We start from the raw sequence: 26,450 nt of genomic DNA, 5'->3' as shown, positions 1-26,450 counted from the left end.
AGTTTCCGGTCGACAGTTCCACTCCGACGATTGGCTTGAGCCTTCCGAATCTTCGTCAATGTTTCCTTATAACGCGCCATTTCTAGGCAATTTCAGCTGTTTAGCTAGCCTAGATGCAGACCACTATGCAGAATTTTTTCTCTTCTTTCGGCTTCCATGTTGATTGTTTGCAAAGTGGGGGAACATGCCCTATTATGCGCCACCTAAGCGAATCGGTGATTTTCTGTGTACTCCACGCACAAATTGTGTTAAAAATGGTTGTAATCGTTGAAGAAAAGTGTTTTCTACAAATGCCTATGATTTTTTATTACTCAAATTGCTATAGTTTCTTATTCAATACGCTCCTCAATACGCTCCTAGCAGCCGAACACACCCGAGAGCAGCCGAAGACCGAAAACACACCAATACTTACAGACACTTTGACTGAAAAGAAAATCAAAATGGACTAATCTAAATTTAAAAAAAAAAGGAAAAATAGATTTTTTAGGCTGAATTTACACTCAAAATATGGTTTATGATTTTTTGTTCATTTTCAATGAAAATTGGCCATTTTGAAAAATTAATGCTTTTTTCAGCCTACTACGATTGGCGCGTTATAACGAGCGCTTTCAGTATGATTTTTTAGCATAAAATCATAGTTTAGATTCTCCTCTATCGATGTGTCAGAAAATATTGTCTTATTCGTTTTTCTCTGCTTGATGACACCTTACTAAAAGTGTTTTAAAATTTAGATCGAAATGAAGAAAAACCTAAATTGTGATCAATACTGATGTTATGAAATCGTTTGGTACATCTTTGTACCTGAGAATAATCACATTTTCGTAGATGACGGAAAGAATTAAAGAAACATAAGCTATCAAAGAACGAAAGAACATAAGCCGTAAATATCATGAATTTTTCGAAAAAGATACAACGGCTCACCGACAGGACTTGAACCTGCAATCTCCGCTTCAGTACAACGGCGCGTTAGCCAATTCCACCATGGTGAACGTGATGAAACCGGCGAACCCGAGCAATCGAGCTCAGCCGATCATCAAACACGAAGCAATCGACCATGTGCTCGCTCGGCTTAAATCCCGAGTCGATTGGTGGGGTTAGAGAAACAAGAGATATCAATAGCGGGAAAGATCACATGCGGGATATACATTGTGTTTTCGGTAGAAGGTCCAGCAGTTGATCGGCAGAGCTCGATTGCTCGGGTTCGCCGGTTTCATCACGTTCACCGTGGTGGAATTGGCTAACGCGCCGTTGTACTGAAGCGGAGATTGCAGGTTCAAGTCCTGTCGGTGAGCCGTTGTATCTTTTTCGAAAAATTCATGATATTTACGGCTTATGTTCTTTCGTTCTTTGATAGCTTATGTTTCTTTAATTCTTTCCGTCATCTACGAAAATGTGACTAAATTGTGAAATTATCACGACACAGGGGCATTTTAAGGGAAAATTCATACTTACCATGACCAATCACAGCATTTAAAACAAATTGGTAATATTTTGCAGGCTTAAAATGTTTCAGATTCTTCAAAACAAGGGTGGCGCGTATTAGCCACATGGGGCGTTATATGAACTTTTCCCCTACAGTAGATTTGCGGAATGTCAAAAATACTTACGTTAAGCGTTAAAGTTTGTTCCAATTCTAAATAAAGCAAGCTTTATGGGTTCTGAGTTTTGTCCTGATTTAAAAGTTGTAAGTTCCGAAGTCTGAGTTGTGAGTTATGATTTCTGAGTTTAAAGTCTTAGTTGTAATCGTAAATCCAAATTTTGAATTATTTTTGTGTTGTGAGAATACTTATATTCCTTAAGTAAGAAAAATTATTTTTTCCAAAAAGCCTAAAAGTGATAGAATTCTATTCAGCTAACATTGATTTCCTGACAACCATTTGTTGTAATTTCTTTAACCATACACACATCCTCTCAAGCGAATTCATCAGCAAAAGGAACTGTTTGAAATGAGTTGGCACCGGGAAAGAAGCATACCTACACGGTTTTTTGCTCTTTCCGGTTTCGTTCCAATTCCTTTTCATGTGGGAATGCCAACCAGACAGCCACCATAGCATTGCTCCAACCAAGAGTCGGAACAGCTTTCCGTAATCCGGTTGACTGGTGCCGGAAAGTGAATCCTCTTTCAGCGCTCCTTAGTCCTGCACCTAACCATAGGGACTGGAAAGGATAGTTGTGAGCTTGCACCTATTACCTGATTGGGATTAGCAGCAAAACGAAAGCGTGAAAATCCATTTAACAGTTCTTCTTCCTTGTTCTGGGGATGAGCGAGTCAGTAAGTTACGATCCTACGTTTAATCTACGCGTTGTGGAGTTTCAACCAGAAATAAAAAAAACGATTCTGTAACATTAATTAGCAACGATGGATAGAAATGTGCTTCAAAGAGGGTCAAAAAAATCCTTAAAAATGAGTTCAGCCAAGGGCAAAAATGAGGAACAGCAAGCACGCTCACCAACAAAATAACCAAGAATCTAACAACGATATAAAACACATGCTTAGCAGCACAAAGTAAGTGTGCCGATGTGTAAAATTGCACCACCGACACGTGTATTACATGTGCACACGTGCTCTTTTAGGTTCAGCCCCTTTCTTTAGCTGGGAAACATCTTGTTCGAATCGTTTTCGCCGAACTTTCGACAATTCTGTGGTACTGAATTTTGATTTGTGGAGCAGAAAGTTCGTGACCCAACTCTGTATATACGTTGAGGTCATGGAGTTTAAAAATGAAATTGCCCATTTATAAGATTTTTTTTAACTAAAAAAAAAATCTACTCTTAAATTTTTAGATGATTCATTAAGTTTGTATTAAAAAATTTATGAAATTCTAATTTCACAGTGAGGATTTTATGTTTTGAAGCTAGTGAGAAACTTGATATTAGAACTCAACATTGTAAATTAACTTTTTCGGAGTCTTTCAATTTTTACTTTCTGGAAGTACCAAATATTAAGTCACATGTAAATCGGAAAATTTATCGGGTGCCAAATTAACTCCCAATTCAAATCAGAACTGCTGCCGCCGCGTTCGATCCGAAAATCCCACAAAATCACAGAGAACCTGGTTCCAGACTACTTGGTCCGCTTTCACTTATACACTCCATAAATGGATTTGTGGAGTGGGTTCGAAATTGGATTAAAATTACCCTCTACCACTTCAACCGAAAAATGTCATCCGGTACGGTTCTCTCAATTGGGTGCCAAACGGCATGGGGCTTTCTGGAGCCTTTCGATCGGAAGCCGAAATTTGTGACTGGATTTACCATTTTGTGGGGAGGACGAGGGTGCTCTTTTTTGCATTTTTCCCAACGGGTCAATAAAATCTGGCCAATGCCAGCTTTAAAATCAGATGCAGGTGTCACGTCGTCCGTTGCCATTGCACACCAATCGGGTGCATATTGGGTCCAGGTACTTACTTAGTTTGCAGTTTGGTATCAGTGGTCAATTTCGGTGCCAACCACCAAATGTGCTGGCTAGCTGACTGGCTAGCTGGCCACTCAAAACAATTGGTGCTAATTGTAATCGAATTTTATTCGAAGCGAGAGCAGATTGGTGTGATACTTCATCGGAAAAAGTTCACGTTTTAAGTGGGATTCGCATCAATGAGTGTTTATGAGTCAAAGCTAGAGCTCACTAAGCTCTTTAAACTTTTAATTATTGCCCTTGAATCATCTCAGCTTCTGTGAAGTATATTGCTCACGTCTTTTTCCTTCATGCACAAATTTATCAGGGGTGGCTTCAGAGAGTACAAAATCATTACAAATGAATTACAGGATTGGATGTGTAAATTTTGTTCAACTTTTCTAATTGCTTTGATTTTGTACTATTTTTTTTACTCTCTGGAGCCACTACAGAAAAATTTGTAATTATTTTCTTCAAAAATGAAAATCATATAGTTGTGACCATTGAAAACCACCACAAGCCGATGCAGCTTTCAGTTTATGAGACAACTGTTATCGTTTCCAAAACTTCCGTGGAAGAAATTTAAAACCAAGGACCTGTAGCGATCAGTTCGGCTTCACCTCACAGGTGCTGACGAGTAAGCCACGCCACATCCTTCAAAACCCAAACAAAATTTCAAACCATATACAACATATTATATTTAAAGCGCTTAACAGCGCCCCCTCCGCTGATTCGTGGAAAACGAAAATTGCTTCCGACTAACCGGGACCAAAACAAAGAGAAACCTATAGCTGTTTGTTGGCGATTTAGCTAAAGCGGTTTTTGATTGGACCGGTAAAGTGTTAATATCAAACGCGAAAGCGACACGTTTTGTGATGACTTTCGGCTTAATGAACCTGAAAGGTAAAATAACACGGAAACGCTCGAACTTCATGAAAATTTTGAATTTTTACTAGTCGGTATTTCCTTGAATTTTCAAAATTTTCCACTCCATGGGAATGTTCCCCAAACATATTGGAGTCAAATTTTCCGTTGGGGTGATCAATTTTTCAAAAGGCGCTTCAAAAGCATAGGACTACTACTGGCAGTTTTATATTCTTATTCTTCTTTTAACAATCCAATTATTATGAAATAATCAACCTCTAAAACCCTTTTTTTGCAGAAAAATACACAAAATTTAGTTTTTTATCACACATCACTTTAGTGCTACGAATATCTTTATCGTTTAGGACACATTATTTGCAGAAAATTGCATAACGTTATGGGCTAAATAACTTAATATTAATACATTTTCGTTTGCAATCATTTAACATATTTGTTAGTTTTTTTTATCGTTTTTCTTAACTCTGCCTTAAAACGTGTTTTATATCTCTACTTTTCTACCTAACATAAAATTTTGCTTCAAAAGAAAAATTCAGAATAAGTTTGAGACCTAATCTTAGATCGAAAAACACATCGTTCAAGCTTTCGGATATCTCCATTTTTAGTATTCTTATGTTTTTTTTGTATTTCTTATATGTAGCCTTTGAAAACTCATTGTCAAACAGTTGCCATTAGTATGGATTGTTAGATTAACATGTTTTGAGACATTATGCACAAAAATTAAGATAAAATAATGATTGGTTTTTTTTATGCTGATTTCAGAAAATCCCATCTAAAACCGGGGTTGGTTTTAAGAGGTTCATAAAATTTAATTTTTTGTTTTCTTTTTAATAAAGTAACAAATTAAAAACAAACATACATAATAGAGGAAAGAAAAAGACTTTTTTCTATCTTTTTTCCGTAAAAGTATATCATTGCCTGTTAAACAGCATTTTATAGAAAAATTTAAAAAAATTTAATTAAGGGATTCATTTTATTGTGATAACCATCAAATAAATTTCAATTTATACACTATTAATTAAAAGTCCTGATTTAAACAAAATGTAGCTTAAAACTCCATTCTTTTTCTAAAGAAAAGACAATCAAACTAACTAGACAATTTCAATTAAGAAAAAGTAATCAAATGTCCACTCAACACAAAAGCTCTAGCTCACATTTTTTTTAAAAACTGTTCGATTGCTTCTACCCAAAAAGCTCTAGCTTTGATCTTTTCACCTAACAATCCAAGTTCCAAAATCCAAAATCCAAAATCCAGTTGATAAACTAATAAACCTACATAACCACTAAATACTGATTATAAATCTATTTTTAAACTTTATTTCATAGCGGATCCAGATTTTGCCAGAATTTTTTTAAATTTTCTTTTGAACTCAAAAACCGAGCAATTTTAGGGAAAATTTGGTTAAAAAACACATAAATTGATGCTTAAATATCAAGAAGAAAACAATTATTTTTATCAAAACCCCATCAGCCGAATTTATTTTATATTCTAGGCATCCATAACAAATTTTAGTTACTTGATTTAAGCAAATCCGCAAAGCAAAGCAAGCAAAATCCGGGAAAATCCTAACATTTTTCAACCAAATCCGGGCAACAAAAACGTCTTAGATAAATTTAAAAATATATATAATTCGACAATTTTTGGAAAAATCAAATGAAACAGATTTATCTATTCCTGACATCACGGTTTGATATAAATCATTTTAATTTATTTAACAACTATGTAGAAGACTCCAAAATGTTTTGTTTTCAAAAACATCTAAGATTTTTTTGAATTTAATTTTTTTTTAATTTGATCGAATTTCTTTTTTTCCGTAGAGCTGTTCAAATATCGAATGAATAAACTTATATAACTTTTTCTCAGAAGTTAAAATTACTCGCAGTCATTGTGAAAATTAATCATTCAATGAAAACTTTTCTTTTCAACGGCTATGAATCATAGTTTTTTACAGTTTTTCACAGTTTTTTTTAAATAACGCAAACTTTTCAACCAGTCACAATCAGCTCTTAAATTGTTTGCACCAAATGTGATTTTTGTTGCCTTATGCTATCAGAAATTGCTTCATTTCATAATTATTTAATTATTTCTCAAAAATCTTTTCAAAATATGGGGAAAATTGTGCCCTTCAAGGAATAAAAACTTATTTTTCATTTTATTCATACCTTCTTTGTTGCAAAGTTGTTACTAGTGATTCGAAAATATCGTGTTGTTTTTATCAATTCTAAAACTCAACAATTGCTCTTGAATTTGAAGCTCTCATTCTAGATTTATCACCATATTTTATCTGAATCGAATAAAATAAAATTTAACCCTTGGTTTCGAACGTAACAAAGTTGCACCAAAGAGCGTATGAATAAAGTGAAATATTGTATTTTATTGTATTCATTGAAGGAAACATTGTTCTTAATTTATAAAGCGATTTCAAGAACTTATTTAAAAATCACAAAATGAAGGATAAATTTCTGTTACCACAATGCAAAAAACAATAACGTTAATCCGAGGTGCAAATAGTTATTAGCTTGTGCTGCCTGATTTGGGAATGCTGAATCCATAAATGCATTTAGTTTCATTATATCTTTCGTTTCTGATTGTTCTAAACAAATGATTAAAATTTTATTTTATTCGTTTCAGATTGAAAAAAGTTTTAAAATTAAGATAATTTGAATATTTTTATCATAATTTAATTTAGCAATAAAAATTATTTACCACAATTTAGTTTTAAAACCAGTTTTAAGTTCATAGAAATTCTATAATCAAACATTTACCTCAAATATGTGGATTTCGAGCGTGAGGTTGCAAAAATAGAATCATTAAAATATCTTTGTTATGCACTAATCCAAAGAAGCTAAAGAAAAATAGACAATTGAAATGATTCTTAAAATAAGAAATAGATGAAAAAATTAGGGTTAGAAAATATTCGACAAAAATGTATTTTTCCTTCAATAAACTACATTTATTTCGAGATATTCCTTAATGAGCTCAAAAGTAATTTTTTTAACTTAACATAAAAAAATACAAAATCACCTTTTTTTCAGCATTTTTTCGCATGAAAAATAATAGTTTCGCAAAATGAAGTTGCATCAATGAATATCAAAATAAGTTTGCATAGAAAATGGGTTAACAAGTTTATATTTCATCTCTTATTTCGAAGTTTTTCAATAAATCTTAAATTTAGTTCTATGAGATCAAATAAGAGGAAAAGGACAACCCTTCTCTCATATCACTCTTTAAAAATGAACGTTCTTAACTAGATATTAATGTTTATTTTATAAGTCGATTTTTGAAAACTTGTTAAATCAACCAAAACAAAATCGAAAAAGGACAGAAGCAAAACATTTCATAACACAAACTAAAACAATGTTGGAAGATTGAAATATGATTTGAACGTAACTTATTTGCTTCGATTACTATTTCAAAAGTTTTTATTAAAATCAATGAAATTTTGGAAATTGTTTAAATTTTGTTTTATTTGATCATGATTTGAAATCTCAACATTATCCAGACGAACGCATCCGTTTTCGAGTACAGTTGGCATAAATTTTTTCAATTAAAATTTTTGACGAGCAAATAGAGATTGAAGATACTTGAAACAAGCTTCAAGATGTAGTATATTGTTTATGGATCGACTTGCTCCATTTTACAATAGAATTTTGCAAAATTAAGGATAAAAACACGATTTAATATACTTAACAGTGGATTGGAGTCTTTCTTACAGAGTGTATTATGTTATAGAAATAGATGTTAAAATGGTGTCGTAGTAGCGCTTGGAACTCTCGCGCTACTGATCGCAGGTTCGAGTCTTGCTAATTTTTTTTCGTGTTTTTTTACAAATGGACAAATTATACCAACTACAATATTGATGGCTGGTGGTGGCGCGTATGGCGCATTTAAGAGTTCAACCTTGCTAAAATAAAATGGGTCAGAATAAGAGGATAGTGATATGATTTACAACTCATTGATTTAATTCTGAAATTCTAATCCGATTTCAAAATTGAAATTTTGAATGAGCAATCTTAATCTAAATTTTGAACATATTTTTTTAATTTGAATTACGAATCTGTCTTCTTAGTTTGATGCTGAATCTGAATCTGGGATTGGGTTTTTGAGGGTTAATATTCTCAAGCTTAATTCTAATTCTGAATCTGAATTCATAACTATTATTTTTTACAAGAATTTGAAATCTGAACCTGGGTTCTGAATGTGAATCTGGTTTTTTAATCCTTATCTGAATTTCAAAATGTAAACCATGAGTCTAGCTAACCTAAACCTAAATCTCATATCTAATCTGAATTTACAATTTGGTGTCCGAATTTGAATACCGAAAATCTTTATTCTAATCTGAATTCTGAAGGTGAATGCAGAACTAAAATCTGGATTCCGATTAGAATTCTGAATGTGAATCCAAAATCTGAATTCTGAAATCACAAATGGTATTCTAATTACTGAATTCTGAATCTGAATTCTTAATCTGAGTTCTGAATTTGAATTATAAATTCTTGCTCTGTACTCTCTCAAATCCATTTTTTTGCTGAAAAATTCACAGATATGAATTGTATGATGACAAACAATTTTTGTCCTACAAAAAACTGTGGCGCCTAAGATAAAAAGAAAACTAGACTGAATCCGCGGAAAACAACCCAAAATATTAGGTCTACAGTCGAAAGGAGAAAAAAATTAAAGCTAAGGAAAAACGTGGAACATATTTTTAAAAATTGCACAACCAAAGGGGCAGAAGAACTTTATTTTCAGTACTTTTTCGACCTTTTTTTTCTAAATTTTTAAACATATTAAAACTGCTTTTATGCACATGCTTTTAAATAATTTTTGATAGAACTTTTTTTGTAAATAACTTAGATATTTCAACTCATGCGAAAAGTAAGCTATGAACACATTTGTTGATTTATTGCCTTTTTTTCTAAACCCAATTTACATGGGTTTTATGCCGATTTTAAGAAGGGTCTACAGGTGGGGTTGGCTTTAGAGAGTAAATATATCTTCTGATCCTTAATTCTGAATCTGAATTCAGAATCTTTGTTTTCAACATGACTTTTCAATCTGAATGTGAATCTGTTATGGAATTTTGATCTGAATTTCGAACAGAAATTCAAAACCTAAACTGGTATACTGAATGTGAATCCTGAATCTGCATAATTTTTGCCAAAATATTCAGAATTCACATTTAGAATTTACCTACATTCATCTGAATCTGAAGCTGAGCCTGGATCCTGGAACTAAAATCTGAATTCTGAGTCAGATTTTGTTTTAACAATCAGAGGTTCATTTTGGGTGCTAATTCGGAGCTAAATTCTGCATTCGAAAGCTTCCAAAAATATGTAATGTTGTAAAAACGATTTATCAGTTTCGAATCCTCAGTCCATATAGTGATTCAGCATTTAAAAAAAGATCGATGATGAATTCTATACTCCACATACAGCGTATTCTTGCTAATACATTCGTGACCCACTTTTTCGTAATCTGAATTCTGTCTTAATATTTTTATTTGAATAAATTTACTTAAATTTTACTTCAAAATGGTAAAAAACGGGGATCAAAAAATCTCATAATCAGTTTTATAACTTTGCACTGAATAGAAATAGGGCACTCATTATTTCAGCAAAGTTTCAAATTTTGATAATATCTACACGTTTGTAGAACAAATGTTAACTCTATCTCATCAAACATAAAAGTAAATGTTCCTTTTTTTTATCGTAGTAGGCTGCGGCTTATGTTTTGAACCTTCACGTTACGAGAAACGATCTAAGTAGCATATGTTTTCAAGACATCTAACAGCTAAAATGAAAGACGACAAGACTAGGAGAAAGGTTCCACTTTAGGCCTTTTCGATCCAATGAGCGCTTCCAAAAAGAGGGAGGGGCTTCAAACTATTCTAGAAACCTTCCCCGGTCTCCAAAGACCCCTGCTGCCAAGTTAAACGCAAATCGGTTCAGTAGTTTCCGAGCCTATAAGGAACAGACACACAGGCAGAAATTCATTTTGACAAGTGTAAACTTAAAGGTTATGTTTGGCTTTCGTTCCTACGAAAAAAAAATTAAAACATTTTTTACGAACTCTTCATCCAAAACGTTTCGAATTTTTATTTGTTCTTACTCGAAATCCTAAAATAAAGGGTAGAAAGCATAGAACAAGTTTCAAGCTCGAATCGATAGAAAATCGAAACGTGGAAATAAGAACATATAAAAAGTTTCGTAATTCTTGATCGAAAGCCGAACATATTCTCACAACTTGGTATAACTATAACCATAGTCAAAATTCTAAATTAATTTAATTTGGAATTGAAAATTTTCAGTATTTTTCTGTCTAACTTGAATATTACTTTCGAAAACAAAATTTGAAATTAGTTAAAATATTAAATTCTACTAGTTTTTTTTTTTTTCAAAACTCACATAATTGTTCTAAAAGTCTGTAAACTGCATCAGCAAAATTCTATCTGTTATAGTATTCGGCGACTTTCTTGTAAGAATGTAAGAATTTTCCACGATTTTAGTATGAGTTTTGCAGATGCTTGCACAAAATCAATTTGCGACTATGCTTTCGGATAGTTTCTTTTTTTCATTTTTCGATCAAAGAAACAATTGAAATACTACAATACAGACGGAACAGCAAATTCTCAACTACTCAAATTTTGAGTAGAAAATAAATGAGGAGCTTTCTGAAGCTCTTTCCTATAATTCAGTTTTATGTTTTATGCATTCCAATATCATTACCTTTGGTTCCCAGAGAATGTCAGTAAGACATGTATAATTTATTGACCTTAAAGGATCTTTTCGATAGCATAAAACCGACAAAAGTCAAACGACTGGTCAGGTCTTGCTCAATTATAACTTTTGCACCAAGATGGCAAGTGCCAATAATGATTTGCCTCGCTTTGTAGAAGAGCTTACGCAGTAACTGTGTCACAATCTGAGAAGTCACCATATGGTGAAGCTAGTGGAGCTAGGACACAAAATGCCCTCCTCTCCACTTTTCTTTCTATATAACCAAGAACCGAGTGCAAAAGTCTTAAGTCATTCTCGATTGCAGTTACAGCAGTTCATTGAAAAGTCGTATCGTATTCTTTCATTGAGGGGGGACAGTTCTTCGGTTTTGTTCGTTTACAAAAGCTTCGTTTTGGGGTCGAATGGGTCGAGGGATCGAGGAGAAGTGATTATTGGAAAACTTTTGATTTATGATTATGTTAATTGAGTGCCACAGCCGTCGGTTGAAAGTTCGAGCTCTTTTTCTCACCGCAATAATAACAAGGAATCTCTCTTTTCCAAAGAGTCATTGCTACACCGGAATTTATTACCATAATTTGCTGGAGTAAGTACCCAATTTAAGTTGCCTGAACTATTTCCAAAAGCACCAACTTTGTTGAAAGTTTTGTCGTTGTACTCAGAAATTAATAAGTATTTGGTAGAGAACTTTTTTTTATCGGATTCATCACAATTGGGGAAGAGATTTTTCCTATGAATGACATATAGCTTCTAAAATTCGGGCAAATTTACTCACAGAAAATCAAGAAAAAAATACTTGGGGAAAAAATGTTCATCAAAACTCATCAGCAGATTTTAAACCGTATTTGAAACTTCCGAATATCCTTTCATGGTTATTTTCATAAATCTTGCTCGAGAAAATTCGATAAAACCAGGCGATCAGGCACCCTTATTCTAGAGCAAGTCTTTGGCACAAAATTAAATTAACACAATGTTGGTACTACTCAATAAACCTCCTCACAAAGTCATTCAGCGAAAGTCATCCGAAATGTCTACAAAGTGAACACCGAAATGCCAATTTTCGTTTCGGTTGCCGGAACGTAAAAGCTTAACATTGTCCAAATTTTAGATTTTCCCGTCCCTTCAAATTTCTTCCAGTCAGCCCGAAACCAAACATTCAAAATCTACTGCTAGACAAAACCCAAAGCATTATTATAATCCAACTGGGACTTTCCTCTCCCAGTCTTGGGGATTCGCTTCGTGAAGCTTTTCTCAAACAATTACGCCAATTCTTATACATTCCCCGTTCCATGCATGGACGTCATAAATCTTTTGGGTACTGCCTGCTCTAACATGTACATTGCCTATGCACTCTGGTACACCGAAAGCTCTTGTTCTACAGTAAATTTTACAACAAACTGCCAGGGCAAGTAGAAAAGAATTTGGCAGGGGTTGGGAGAAAGACGGCATTTATTCTTGGGAAAATGGCAGCTGCTTCCTCGACTAAGGAAAAAACCACAATCAGCTTTGCTGCTCGGAGCTGGACGTGCAGTTTTTCTGAAATTCATTCTAGGTCCAGCTTGTTTTGCTAATGAATGGGCCAGGGAAATAAAATGAAGTTGTTTAAGGATTTGCTACGCGGTTTCGGAATCGACCTAAAATTTCAAAAAATTGCAAATATGGCAAAGAATATCAAAAACGAAAAAAATTACTAAAAGACAAAAAGACACAATTACAAAAACTACGAAAGTTATAAAAATTACAACAAAAAAAAACAAAAATGGTGACAAAAAAAAACAAACATACAAAAATGGCAAACAAATGATAAAAATTACAAGAAATTTAAAAGCTACGAAAGTATGAAAAAAATAACAGAAACTAACAAAAATGACAAAATAACAAAAATGACAAAAATGACAAAAATGACAAAAATATCCAAAATGACGAATGACCAAAATGACCAAAATGACCAGAATGACAAAAATGACAAAAATGACAAAAATGACAAAAATGACAAAAATGACAAAAATGACAAAAATGACAAAAATGACAAAAATGACAAAAATGACAAAAATGACAAAAATGACAAAAATGACAAAAATGACAAAAATGACAAAAATGACAAAAATGACAAAAATAACAAAAATGACAAAAATGACAAAAATGTTTAAATGACCGAAATGAAAAAAAATGACAAAAATGACAAAATTGACAAAAATGACAAAAATGACAAAAATGACAAAAATGACAAAATGACAAAAATGACAAAAACGACAAAAGAGACAAAAATGACAAAAATGACAAAAATGACAAAAATGACAAAAATGACAAAACTGACAAAAATGACAAAAATGACAAAAATGACAAAAATGACAAAAATGACAAAAATGACAAAAATGACAAAAATGACAAAAATGACAAAAATGACAAAAATGACAAAAATGACAAAAATGACAAAAATGACAAAAATGACAAAAATGACAAAAATGACAAAAATGACAAAAATGACAAAAATGACAAAAATGACAAAAATGACAAAAATGACAAAAATGACAAAAATGACAAAAATGACAAAAATGACAAAAATGACAAAAATGACAAAAATGACAAAAATGACAAAAATGACAAAAATGACAAAAATGACAAAAATGACAAAAATGACAAAAATTACAAAAATTACAAAAATGACAAAAATGACAAAAATGACAAAAATGACAAAAATGACAAAAATGACAAAAATGACGAAAATGACAAAGAAAAGAAAAATAAAAAAAAATCTTCAAAAAAACAAAATTACAAAAACGACACAAAATGACCAAATAGTGACAAAAAAGATAAAAAAAACAAAAATGACAAAAATGGCAAAAATGAAAAAAATGACAAAAATGACAAAAATGCCAAATAGGCCAAAAATGACAAAAATGAAAAAAAGGAAAAATGACCAAAAGAACAAAAAGAACAAAAATGTCAACAATGGCAAAAATTGCTAAAATGACATAAATGACAATAGTGGCAAAAATTGCTAAAATTAAAAAATCACAAAAATGGCAAAAATGACAAAAATGAAAAATAATTACACAAATGACAAAAATGACAAAAATGACAAAATGACAAAAATGACAAAAATGACAAAAATGACAAAAATGACAAAAATGACAAAAATGACAAAAATGACAAAAATGACAAAAATGACAAAAATGACAAAAATGACAAAAATGACAAAAATGACAAAAATGACAAAAATGACAAAAATGACAAAAATGACAAAAATGACAAAAATGACAAAAATGACAAAAATGACAAAAATGACAAAAATGACAAAAATGACAAAAATGACAAAAATGACAAAAATGACAAAAATGATAAAAATGACAAAAATGACAAAAATGACAAAAATGACAAAAATGACAAAAATGACAAAAATGACAAAAATGACAAAAATGACAAGAATGACAAAAATGACAAAAATTACAAAAATTACAAAAATGACAAAAATGACAAAAATGACAAAAATGACAAAAATGACGAAAATGACAAAGAAAAGAAAAATAAAAAAAAATCTTCAAAAAAACAAAATTACAAAAACGACACAAAATGACCAAATAGTGACAAAAAAGATAAAAAAAACAAAAATGACAAAAATGGCAAAAATGAAAAAAATGACAAAAATGCCAAATAGGCCAAAAATGACAAAAATGAAAAAAAGGAAAAATGACCAAAAGAACAAAAAGAACAAAAATGTCAACAATGGCAAAAATTGCTAAAATGACATAAATGACAAAGTGGCAAAAATTGCTAAAATTAAAAAATGACAAAAATGGCAAAAATGACAAAAATGAAAAATAATTACACAAATGACAAAAATGACAAAAATGACAAAATGAAAAAAATGACAAAAATGACAAAAATGACAAAAATGACAAAAATGACAAAAATGACAAAAATGACAAAAATGACAAAAATGACAAAAATGACAAAAATGACAAAAATGACAAAAATGACAAAAATGACAAAAATGACAAAAATGACAAAAAAGACAAAAATGACAAAAATGACAAAAATGACAAAAATGATAAAAATGACAAAAATGACAAAAATGACAAAAATGACAAAAATGACAAAAATGACAAAAATGACAAAAATGACAAAAATGACAAAAATGACAAAAATGACAAAAGTGACAAAAATGACAAAAATGACAAAAATGACAAAAATGACAAAAATGACAAAATGACAAAAATGACAAAAATGACAAAAATGACGAAAATGACAAAAATGACGAACATGAAAAAGAAAAGATAAATAAAAAAATTCTACAAAAAAACAAAATAACAAAAACGACACAAAATGACCAAATAGTGACAAAAAAGATAAAAAAAAAAACAAAAATGACAAAAATGACAAAAATGACAAAAATGCCAAAAATGCCAAAAATGCCAAAAAGGCCAAAAATGACAAAAATGAAAAAAAGGAAAAATGACAAAAAGAACAAAAAGAACAAAAATGTCAATAATGGCCAAAACTGCTAAAATGACATAAATGACAATAATGGCAAAAATTGCTAAAATTAAAAAAATGACAAAAATGACAAAAATTAAAAAAGTTTCACAAATGACATAAATGACAAAAATGACCAAAATGACAAAAATGACAAAAATGACAAAAATGACAAAAATGACAAAAATGACAAAAATGACAAAAATGACAAAAATGACAAAAATGACAAAAATGACAAAAATGACAAAAATGACAAAAATGACAAAAATGACAAAAATGACAAAAATGACAAAAATGACAAAAATGACAAAAATGACAAAAATGACAAAAATGACAAAAATGACAAAAATGACAAAAATGACAAAAATGACAAAAATGACAAAAATGACAAAAATGACAAAAATGACAAAAATGACAAAAATGACAAAAATGACAAAAATGACAAAAATGACAAAAATGACAAAAATGACAAAAATGACAAAAATGACAAAAATGACAAAAATGACAAAAATGACAAAAATGACAAAAATGACAAAAATGACAAAAATGACAAAAATGACAAAAATGACAAAAATGACAAAAATGACAAAAATAACAAAAATGACAAAAATGACAAAAATGACAAAAATGACAAAAATGACAAAAAGGACAAAAATGACAAAAATGACAAAAATGACAAAAATGACAAAAATGACAAAAATGACAAAAATGACAAAAATGACAAAAATGACAAAAATGACAAAAATGACAAAAATGACAAAAATGACAAAAATGACAAAAATGACAAAAATGACAAAAATGACAAAAATGACAAAAATGACAAAAATGACAAAAATGACAAAAATGACAAAAATGACAAAAATGACAAAAATGACAAAAATGACAAAAATGACAAAAATGACAAAAATTACAAAAATTACAAAAATGACAAAAATGACAAAAATGACAAAAATGACAAAAATGACAAAAATGACAAAAATGACAAAAATGACAAAAATGACAAAAATGACAAAAATGACAAAAATGACAAAAATGACAAAAATGACAAAAATGACAAAAATGACAAAAATGACAAAAATGACAAAAATGACAAAAATGACAAAAATGACAAAAATGACAAAAATGACAAAAATGACAAAAATGACAAAAATGACAAAAATGACAAAAATGACAAAAATGACAAAAATGACAAAAATGACAAAAATGACAAAAATGACAAAAATGACAAAAATGACAAAAATGACAAAAATGACACAACTGACAAAAATGACAAAAATGACAAAAATGACAAAAATGACAAAAATGACAAAAATGACAAAAATGACAAAAATGACAAAAATGACAAAAATGACAAAAATGACAAAAATGACAAAAATGACAAAAATGACAAAAATGACAAAAATGACAAAAATGACAAAAATGACAAAAATGACAAAAATGACAAAAATGACAAAAATGACAAAAATGACAAAAATGACAAAAATGACAAAAATGACAAAAATGACAAAAATGACAAAAATGACAAAAATGACAAAAATGACAAAAATGACAAAAATGACAAAAATGACAAAAATGACAAAAATGACAAAAATGACAAAAATGACAAAAATGACAAAAATGACAAAAATGACAAAAATGACAAAATAACAAAAATGACAAAAATGACAAAAATGACAAAAATGACAAAAATGACAAAAATGACAAAAATGACAAAAATGACAAAAATGACAAAAATGACAAAAATGACAAAAATGACAAAATAACAAAAATGACAAAAATGACAAAAATGACAAAAATGACAAAAATGACAAAAATGACAAAAATGACAAAAATGACAAAAATGACAAAAATGACAAAAATGACAAAAATGACAAAAATGACAAAAATGACAAAAATGACAAAAATGACAACAATGACAACAATGACAAAAATGACAAAAATGACAAAATTGACAAAATTGACAAAAATGACAAAAATGACAAAAATGACAAAAATGACAAAAATGACAAAAATGACAAAAATGACAAAAATGACAAAAATGACAAAAATGACAAAAATGACAAAAATGACAAAAATGACAAAAATGACAAAAATGACAAAAATGACAAAAATGACAAAAATGACAAAAATGACAAAAATGACAAAAATGACAAAAATGACAAAAATGACAAAAATGACAAAAATGACAAAAATGACAAAAATGACAAAAATGACAAAAATGACAAAAATGACAAAAATTACAAAAATTACAAAAATTACAAAAATTACAAAAATTACAAAAATTACAAAAATGACAAAAATGAAAAAAATCACAAAAATGACAAAAATGACAAAATGACAAAAATGACAAAAATGACAAAAATGACAAAAATGACAAAAATGACAAAAATGACAAAAATGACAAAAATGACAAAAATGACAAAAATGACAAAAATGACAAAAATGACAAAAATGACAAAAATGACAAAAATGACAAAAATGACAAAAATGACAAAAATGACAAAATAACAAAAATGGCAAAAATGACAAAAATGACAAAAATGACAAAAATGACAAAAATGACAAAAATGACAAAAATGACAAAAATGACAAAAATGACAAAAATGACAAAAATGACAAAAATGACAAAAATGACAAAAATGACAAAAATGACAAAAATGACAAAAATGACAAAAATGACAAAAATGACAAAAATGACAAAAATGACAAAAATGACAAAAATGACAAAAATGACAAAAATGACAAAAATGACAAAAATGACAAAAATGACAAAAATGACAAAAATGACAAAAATGACAAAAATGACAAAAATGACAAAAATGACAAAAATGACAAAAATGACAAAAATGACAAAAATGACAAAAATGACAAAAATGACAAAAATGACAAAAATGACAAAAATGACAAAAATGACAAAAATGACAAAAATGACAAAAATGACAAAAATGACAAAAATGACAAAAATGACAAAAATGACAAAAATGACAAAAATGACAAAAATGACAAAAATGACAAAAATGACAAAAATGACAAAAATGACAAAAATGACAAAAATGACAAAAATGACAAAAATGACAAAAATGACAAAAATGACAAAAATGACAAAAATGACAAAAATGACAAAAATGACAAAAATGACAAAAATTACAAAAATTACAAAAATTACAAAAATTACAAAAATTACAAAAATGACAAAAATGACAAAAATCACAAAAATGACAAAAATGACAAAAATGACAAAATGACAAAAATGACAAAAATGACAAAAATGACAAAAATGACAAAAATGACAAAAATGACAAAAATGACAAAAATGACAAAAATGACAAAAATGACAAAAATGACAAAAATGACAAAAATGACAAAAATGACAAAAATGACAAAAATGACAAAAATGACAAAAATGACAAAAATGACAAAAATGACAAAAATGACAAAAATGACAAAAATGACAAAAATGACAAAAATGACAAAAATGACAAAAATGACAAAAATAACAAAAATGACAAAAATGACAAAAATGACAAAAATGACAAAAATGACAAAAATGACAAAAATGACAAAAATGACAAAAATGACAAAAATGACAAAAATGACAAAAATGACAAAAATGACAAAAATGACAAAAATGACAAAAATGACAAAAATGACAAAAATGACAAAAATGACAAAAATGACAAAAATGACAAAAATGACAAAAATGACAAAAATGACAAAAATGACAAAAATGACAAAAATGACAAAAATGACAAAAATGACAAAAATGACAAAAATGACAAAAATGACAAAAATGACAAAAATGACAAAAATGACAAAAATGACAAAAATGACAAAAATGACAAAAATGACAAAAATGACAAAAATGACAAAAATGACATAAATGACAAAAATGACAAAAATGACAAAAATGACAAAAATGACAAAAATGACAAAAATGACAAAAATGACAAAAATGACAAAAATGACAAAAATGACAAAAATGACAAAAATGACAAAAATGACAAAAATGACAAAAATGACATAAATGACTTAAATGACAAAAATGACAAAAATGACAAAATTGACAAAAATGACAAAAATGACAAAAATGACAAAAATGACAAAAATGACAAAAATGACAAAAATGACAAAAATGACAAAAATGACAAAAATGACAAAAATGACAAAAATGACAAAAATGACAAAAATGACAAAAATGACAAAAATGACAAAAATGACAAAAATGACAAAAATGATAAAATAACAAAAATGACAAAAATGACAAAAATGACAAAAATGACAAAAATGACAAAAATGACAAAAATGACAAAAATGACAAAAATGACAAAAATGACAAAAATGACAAAAATGACAAAAATGACAAAAATGACAAAAATGACAAAAATGACAAAAATGACAAAAATGACAAAAATGACAAAAATGACAAAAATGACAAAAATGACAAAAATGACAAAAATGACAAAAATGACAAAAATGACAAAAATGACAAAAATGACAAAAATGACAAAAATGACAAAAATGACAAAAATGACAAAAATGACAAAAATGACAAAAATGACAAAAATGACAAAAATGACAAAAACGACAAAAATGACAAAAATGACAAAAATGACAAAAACGACAAAAATGACAAAAATGACAAAAATGACAAAAATGACAAAAATGACAAAAATGACAAAAATGACAAAAATGACAAAAATGACAAAAATGACAAAAATGACAAAAATGACAAAAATGACAAAAATGACAAAAATGACATAAATGACAAAAATGACAAAAATGACATAAATGACAAAAATGACAAAAATGACAAAAATGACAAAAATGACAAAAATGACAAAAATGACAAAAATGACAAAATTGACAAAAATGACAAAAATGACAAAAATGACAAAAATGACAAAAATAACAAAAATGACAAAAATGACAAAAATGACAAAAATGACAAAAATGACAAAATGACAAAAATGACAAAAATTTAAAAAAATGACTAAAGTGACAAAAATGACAAAAATGACAAAATTGACGAAAAAGACAAAGAAAGGCAAAAAAGGCCAAAAAAAGCTAAAAAGGCAAAAATGCAAGAAAGGCAAATAAGGCAAAATAGAAAAAAAAGCAAAAAAGGCAAGAAAGGCAAAACCGCAAAAACGCAAAAAGGCAAAAAAGCATAAAAAGCAAAAAAGGCAAAAAAGGAGAAAAAGGCAAAAAAGCCAAAAAAGATAAAAAAGACAAAAATGACCGAAATGACCGAAATGACAAAAATGACCAAAATTACATAAATGACAAAAATTACAAAAAATTACAAAAAACACAAAAATTACAAAAATTAAAAAATTACAATACATATATGCAAAAATGAAAAAAAAAATACAAAAATGACAAAATCCAAACACCAAAAATTCATAAAAAAAAGTTGTTTAATGACAAGATTGACCAAATGGTGACAAATTAAATGAAAAGGCTAAAATGTCAAAAATAAAGAAAATGACAAAAAAAAAACAAAATATTAAAAAAGTTACAAAAATTAAAAAAAATAGTACTAAATGGTGACAAATAGTGCCAAAATTACAAATTTCACAGAATGACAAAAACACCAAAAATGACCAATAATATAAAAATTTCAAATGATTAAATCATTTGAGGACAAAAGGACAAAAATCTTACAGAATAACAAAAATGACAAAATAAAAATAGAGACAAAAATTACGAAAAAAAGACAAAAAAAATATGAAAATGACACAAATTAAAAAATCGCAAAATTGTGCCAATAAGACAAAAAATATTATAGATAAAAAACAAAAATAAATAAAAATATGATTCAAATGGCAAAAAGTACAACAGTGACAAAAATAAAAAAAAATGAAAAAGACAAAAACCGAAAAAAAAAACAAAAAAGGCCATTAAATGCCAAAACAGCTCCTTTATGTTCAAAGACAAAAATCACAAAAATGAAAAAAACTACAAAAAGACAAAAATGACAAGTCAATATGACGAAAACGGAAAAATGACAACAAAGATAAAATCAACAAAATGACTTGAATAACTGAAATGAGTCAAATAACAAAAAGTAATAACATGGATCCATTACAGAAATCGCGTAAATGTCAAGAAAAAATTACAAACTTACATAATGTTATGACATAAACGACACAAAGGAAAAAATAAATTATAAAATGACAAAAAATAGGAATAAAGATCAATGTTTTGAACGCTCTGATAAGCTTGTAAATCATGTCTGATTAATCTGACATTTTGCACAAGTGATTTTTTAAGCCACTAAACAAAATGCACTTGGACGGTTAAAAAATTGAATGATAAAGTTACCTCTATACTTTTCCATGACTCGTAATCTGAAACTGACGTTAGATTATGATATTATCCTTAACCCTAATCCGCTCTTGAGTGTCAATATGGCACTATATTGAAAGTTTGGCGGCTTTTAACTTTATTCGGATGCGTCTAAATAAAAAAAATCTTTGAGGATCCTCAATGAATTCGTCTAATCTTTTATTTTTCATCATTACTTTTTTTATGGCCGCACCCTAAAAGCTCAAGAAAAAACTCTCTAATCAGACCTTGAATGTCAATTTGACATTCTTCGCTTTAAACCGCTATATCTCTCTTGTTTCTCATTCGATTTATATAAATTTTTCGTAATGTAACTCAAATATGTTTCTCAGACGATATTCACCTTAAGCACTTCAGTTTTCCGTTATTTAAAGTTTTAAAAAAATCCGAAAATCATGCTTCAGAAAAAAGGCTGCAGATTAGCTATGGAATGCTCAAAACAAATTTCAAAAAATGGCCAAGAAAGCTGAAGTTAAAAGCTATACGTTGTATATTAGGATATATTTTTTAAGATCATGACCACAAGCAATGTAAAAAATGTTGTAAAAACCGTACTATTCAACCAATGAACCGTCAAAATTGTTTAAGTCATACCAGATAAATTTTGAAAAGAGAGAATTGAAAAGTTGACTCAATCTGGCATATTTCCGCATCTTTGCATTTCGCATTTTACGAAACACAGAATTTTTGACGAATTTTCAAAGATAGCTGTTTTTTGAACTTTTGGTCAATTTGAAATTTCTCAGATTTTTTTTTGCACTTCAATTCAACTTTGCACTGAGGAACTGAATTATTCTTGCATGCAAAAAATGCATACGTGCTAACTCAGGACGGATTATAGTTTTATAACAGCATTGTTGTGCCAAGCTTGATGCCAATTGTGACACTTTGCTGTGATGCCGTATTTGGCATCCCGAGCAGACTTGTATGGCAAAATTATAGCAAATTTTGCTATCACGGCCTGAGAGCCAAACTTGCTCTCATTTTGCTTGACATAAGGTGGTACACAGCAAAAATGAGAGCAAAAATTTTCATACATGGTTAGCAAAGTGATGCCTAATTTTGCTAAAACTGAGAGTTCAATTACACCTCGATTTCTGAGAGCTTGGAAAGCATAATGATGCCAATTTAAGGCATCAAATAAATTTCTTTTATAGCAAAATTTGGCATCAATATGCTTTCAAACTCAAACTTTTGAAAAACGACGTAATACCAAATTTTCATACGTATTACGTTCACGTTCACGTATGAAAATTTGGTTTTCATTTTTTGCTGTGTATCACCTTAGCCAATCAAAATGAGCGAAAATTTGATGCTTAAGGCGTGATAGCAAAAAAATTTTTGATAGCGTTTTACGGTAAAAGTATGCTCGGGATTGGAATCCCCAGGCAGTAAACGTTTGAAATTATATTAATCATCTAAGAACCTTTGTACAGATATCGCGTGCAAATATACGTACACAAAAGTAAACAATTTTTTTTAACGTAGTCTAAAATGCTTGAATTGTCTTCACAAAGGCGCTTCTATAGTAAACCCGAAAAGACTTTTTGGCAAAATTATACCTAAGGGATGAAAATCTCGTAAAAAAAATAAGTGAAATCACCTGTATTGGGATGCATAATACCTCCTGAAAAAAACGCCTTTATTTATGCAATCATAAGGAAATACTCTAGCTATAATATGAGATAAATATTTAAACCTTATAAAAATCGCCTTTACTTATGCAGCGTGTATAACGTTTATCATGTCGGTTTTTTTTACGAATGTTTGGTTTTAATTTTATAAGCAACTTTTATAGAAGTTCACAAATGTTCTGAACTTTTAGGTTAATGACATGTTCAATATCAGAACATTTTGAAGCCAAAACTTGTCTACTAAAGGTTTTTAAGTGATAACTTCGAAAATATATTTTGTAAATATTGGATCCTCTACTTATGTATTTTTTATCACTGTTATGATTACAAAACTATAGAAGAACAAAATAAATTTACATACAATATGTTTATTTTGCTAAAAAAAAGTTTGTATAAGTTTTCACTCAATTCCAAAAGTGTTGATTTTAGCCAGGCACATTAGTCTTTGTGAAGGCCTTAAAAATGTGTTTTCTAACTAAACCCGAATTGCGGAACAAGGTTTTTTACTTTAAATAAAAAGGTGTTGAATTAATTCTGGAAAAAATTTTTAGTAAAATGATTGTTTTTCGACATATTTCGAGATTCCCCTTAAATATTAAACTCAATCAACCAACCTAGTACGAAAATTTAGCGTTAATTTTAACAGTGGTCCGAATGTTATAAACATTACCATGTCCATTATTATGGATAATTTCTTAAATATTTAATCAAGGTAATGAATCATCCTAAGGATGAAAATCCTAGAAAAAATCCTTCAATAATCTTCTTCCCTAATCTCAGTTTTTTAAACTTAAAACGTTTTTTCAAAATGTATTCCGAAGGAAAATTTCAGTCGTTCGTGTTCGGTGGAAAATTGTACTATGAAATTCGCCCCCAATTATGGTTGCATAAGTGAAGGCGATTTTCAATACTCAATTTTCAACATAGCAGGTGAATTTCTGCGTAAAGTGAAATTGCTATGTTGAAAATTGAGTATTGAAAATCGCCTTCACTTATGCAATCATAATTGGGGGCGAATTTCATAGTACAATTTGCCACCGAACACGAACGACTGAAATTTTCCTTCGGAATACATTTTGAAAAAAGGTTTTAAGTTAAAAAAAACTGAGATTAGGGACTAGGATAATCGTCAATCGTACTCCTAGATTCAACTTCATTGTTTTTGATGGGAAAAATTTTACAATTTAGAAGTAGAGTGTTACTAAATGTACCATTCAATGTAGCGGATTATTCAGGTTTTCAAAAAAATCGCCAGAATTTGCCCGGCCCGATATGTTTGCGTAAAATTCTGGCAAGCTCTTGAAGTAGTTAAATTAGGAACAAAACAGGTGCCAATTGCAAGAGCATTTAGTGGAAAACGATATCTATTAAATACTTTAAAAAAAGGACCTATAGAGGCTGGACTTACCAGAAAAATATCCCGTCTTTCGTGCCTCACCTTAAGTTTTTCGAAGGGTCATCATCAAGCCAAATAAAGGGGTCAAAGCTACGCAAACCATGGCGAACAACCGCATCCCAATTGTTCCTAAAAGAAAAAAAGGTGAGTCGATTGAAAATGAGCTTACGCTAGATCACTTTATCAGTAACTAAAAAAATGGGTGTTCTACCATCTGATTTACAAACGTGACTCTGAAAAAAGAAAAAAAAATAATTAAAAAAAATTCAAAACTTGTTATTTTTTCTCAATAAGTAATTTGAAGAACGTACATCATTATTACACTCCACGTACAGTCTAGCATTCCATCAAATTATTTGTCAATAATAAAATAAATTTGCGGATGTTTTACTGTTTCTATACGTGGATAATAATAAAAAGTTGATTTCGACATCTAACATTTGTGTCACTTGCCACTTGCCAAATAAAGGCCTGGGGATTGAAGACGCAACTCGGAAGCATTTTTAAGAGGACCAATGAAAATTTTATCGCCTATAGAAAAAGTGATAAATTCCAAAACAAACAAACAAAATACGCCAGCAATTCGAAAACTTGCTTACGGGTACTTACCCTGTCTCTCCTAAAATCCATGGTTGGACATGTTTTTCTTACAGGGCACAATGGAACTAGGCGAATCCCGCGAGGTTGATGCGGGGTGCACAGGTAGATTTTTGAAACAATCCGACCAGGTTGTTGCTGCATTCGGGTTCCGACGAATTTCCTGCAGGGTGCTCTCATGACGATACGGCTCTTTTACTCCTCTAGGTGACGGGGTGTTTCTTAGGAACGCGTTGGCCAACTGCTCACGGGCACTTTTTCTTTGCGGGACATAGATTTTGTCTCCAAACACACGGAAATACAGATCGGACGATAACTTGTTTTGTTTTGTTTTGTTTTGTTTTGTTTTTCGACCTATACACTGTGATAAATGTAACAGGAGTTTTTACCAGTTTGTGCTAATTAGATTGGTAGCTCATGATGCGCAATTGGGATGGAAGCAAACATGATTTTGGGTTAATTACTTGTGCATTTCCGAATGCGGGATGCAGATAAATATTTTGCACAGAGCCTTAGATTGGAATGCACACTTATTACAGTACATTGCAAAAAATGTAACATTAAATTCAATGGACCGAAAATTTTACCTTGTTTTAAAAAAAACTGAAATAAGGTGTTATAATTTACGTTCTTTGTCCCATCGAAAATTATTGGATGACGGTTATTCAGGCATAAAAGCTTATCTATAGCATTTTTGTTTATTATCCACCGCCACGGGGGCACACTTTCTCTTCATAAACAAACCAAATCTTAATCCGGGACGATGACTTATATGTATCGTCCCGAGCGACGATTTAGTTTGTTTATGAAGTTTGCCACTGCCTCCGTGCCGGTGGATAATAAACGAAAACGCTATTATTTTGAGTGATGGCTTTGAATGTTTGTGAGTGAAATGCCAAATCATTTCACTCTAATATGAAAAAGATGCTTTTTAAAATAAATGAATATTTTGAAGATTTTTATTATGATTTACAAGTTCCTTTTTTTA

General features: G+C 29.8%; 1 protein-coding gene across 1 annotated transcript in view; it reads left to right on the top strand.

Moving 5' to 3' along the window:
- Window positions 1-26,450, top strand: part of LOC129758215 (bifunctional heparan sulfate N-deacetylase/N-sulfotransferase) — a 165,529-nt gene that overhangs the window by 128,001 nt on the left and 11,078 nt on the right. The window lies entirely within an intron of this gene.

The sequence above is a fragment of the Uranotaenia lowii genome, chromosome 3, assembly GCF_029784155.1.
Source record: "Uranotaenia lowii strain MFRU-FL chromosome 3, ASM2978415v1, whole genome shotgun sequence".
In the NCBI taxonomy this organism is placed as follows: domain Eukaryota; kingdom Metazoa; phylum Arthropoda; class Insecta; order Diptera; family Culicidae; genus Uranotaenia; species Uranotaenia lowii.
This window is presented reverse-complemented; position numbering and strand designations above follow the sequence as displayed.